The sequence below is a fragment of the Penaeus japonicus genome, unplaced genomic scaffold (assembly GCF_977035675.1).
Source record: "Penaeus japonicus unplaced genomic scaffold, GWHDUDI00000001_assembly GWHDUDI00000024, whole genome shotgun sequence".
Classification (NCBI taxonomy): domain Eukaryota; kingdom Metazoa; phylum Arthropoda; class Malacostraca; order Decapoda; family Penaeidae; genus Penaeus; species Penaeus japonicus.
Window position 1 is genome coordinate 32,158,564 of NW_028234426.1, and position 2,500 is coordinate 32,161,063.

General features: G+C 41.1%; 1 protein-coding gene across 16 annotated transcripts in view; it reads right to left on the bottom strand.

Moving 5' to 3' along the window:
* Positions 1–2,500, bottom strand: part of Rdl (Resistant to dieldrin) — a 128,989-nt gene that overhangs the window by 53,339 nt on the left and 73,150 nt on the right. The gene's annotated exons all lie outside the window — the stretch shown is intronic.

Here is a 2,500-nt window from a genome sequence, read left to right on the forward strand (position 1 = left end):
AGAGAGAGTGGGAGAGATAGATAGATAGATAGATAGATAGATAGATAGATAGAGAGAGAGAGAGAAAGAGAAAGAGAGAGAGAGAGAGAGAGAGAGAGAGAGAGAGAGAGAGAGAGAGAGAGAGAGAGAGAGAGAGAGAGAGAGAGAGAGAGAGAGAGAGAGAGAGAGAGAGAGAGAGAGAGAGAGAGAGAGAGAGAGAGAGAGAGAGAGAGTGTGTGAGAGAGAGATAAAGAGAGATAGATAGAAAGATAGATAGATAGATAGATAAATTGATAGAGAGAGAGAGACAGATAGATAGATAGATATAAAGAGAAAGAGAGAGAGAACGAGAGGTGGAAACATGTAGAGAGAGAAAGAGAGCAGGCAGAGAAATACATAGAGAAAAATATCGTTATAGGCAGAACGAAATCACAGCATTTATTTCCGTGACGAAAACACGTTTGTTATCCCAGCTTTAATAAAGATCGTCCATAAAAACATCTACTAATTTTGAGAAAATCGCAGCTAAATGAAAAAGGTTCCAGAGGTAAACACATTCTTTAATGCATACACACACATGCACAAAAATAAGGAATATGTGAAAGATTTAAATTCTGTTTTAATTGCTAGATTCCGTAAGTAAAATGTTACCCTATGACTATGGGAATTCTTAAGTAAAATGTAGTTGCCTGACTATGGTAATTATTAAGTAATACGTTACTCTATGGCTGTGGTAATTCCTGAGTAAAATCTTACTTTATGATTATGGAAATGCTAGAATAAAACGTTACCCTATGACTATGTTAATATAATTCAGCAAGGAGACAGATAGTGGATGGATAGACATCATGATAAAAGAATGAAGGGATGAAAAAAACAACAACAACAGATGATGACACTGAATAAAAAGGAATGAAGATAAACGAGCATATTCAAAGTAGAAGAGGAACAAGTAAAGAAATAAAAGAAAAAGGAGAACAAAGGATAAAAAAATGAGATAGAATGGAAAAGAGAAACGAGTGGTGATAAAATGGAAGAGGGGGAGAGAGATAGAGTTAGATAGATAGATAGATAGAGAGGAGAGAGAGAGAGAGATGAAAGAAAGAGAAAAAAAGAACGAGAAAGAGAGAAAAAAGAAAGAGAAAGAGAGAAAGAAAGAGAGAGAGAGAGAGAGAGAGATGATGATGATGATGGCACCCTCCATGTTTGTCCTGCGGCTGTATCTCCCGGCAGGTCGTGCAGGCCAGAGCAGTGCCTTGTTTGTCTCGCGTGATGTGCCATATATTGCCGGGGGGAAAGTGCCAAGGTAGGAGGGTTTCAACGACGATCCATATATGGCATAAAAACGAAATTTGTTCAGCGGTCTATATTTCCCCCAAAAAATGTTTATTATAAAACCCACCTACACAACGGGACAAGAGGAGGCACAAATATAATCATTGGTTTTACTGTTTCAGCGTTCGAATAATAATTTAATATCTGTAGTTTTTGAGTTTTCATTTTTTTTTTAATAATTGATTTTGTTTTTTGTCTTTGTTGGTTTATTAAAGTTCATTATTTTTTTCGCTCCCTGTACATCACTTTCTTTTTCTGTTCGTCTACTTATTTTTTGTTAGTTCTTATATCTATTGCTCCTCCTTTTCTCTCTGTCTCTCTGTTTCTCTCTCTCTCTCTCTTTTCCTCTCTTTCTCTCCCTCCCTCCCTCCCGATTCCCTCCCTGCCTCCCTCTCACTCCCATCTCCCCTCCCCTCTTTCCTTCCCTCCCTGCCTCCTCTCACACCCACTTACCCTCCCTTCTTTCCCTCCCTCCTTCTCTCCTGTCTTCCCTCATCCCTACTCTCTACACCTCCTTCCCTTCCTCCCTCCTTTCTTCCCTCCCTCTCCATTCGACGCGTCCTCTCCCTCCCCTTCCAATGTCCTCTTCCCTCTCGACCTCATCTACATATATATGGAAGCACTAACTTATACAATAACTAAACTGGAATGAGATTAAGCCGGTCGAAGCGAAGCTACACACCTGAGTGGCTGATTTGTTTACTTGCGCGCCATTTTTGAGGATTTTCTGTCGCGATTCGGTGAGGGATGAGGTGTGAGGGGGGTTGGGGTAGAGGGGGGTTGGGTGGAGGAGGTGGAGGGGGTGGAGGGGGAGGCGATGTATGAGGCGAGAGGGGTGGAGGGGGTGGAGGGGGAGGCGATGTATGAGGCGAGAGGGGTGGAGAAGGATAGAGGTGGGGGGGTAGGTTGGAAGGCAGGTGGTGGCCATGTCTTAAGCTGGGGAGGTGAGGATGAGAGGGTGGTGATGGCCTTAAGCTTAGGTGGTGAAAATGAAGTTGAAAATGTATGTGAAGTGAATGTGAAAATTAAGGGAACATAAAGGTGATTGAATGGGAAATTGGATGTGAAGTGAATGTGAAAATGATGGTGAAAATTAATATGATAAAAACAGCCATCACAGTCATAGAAAAAAAAATGAAAATATAAAACATACATACATCCATATAACACACAACCACCCACCTAT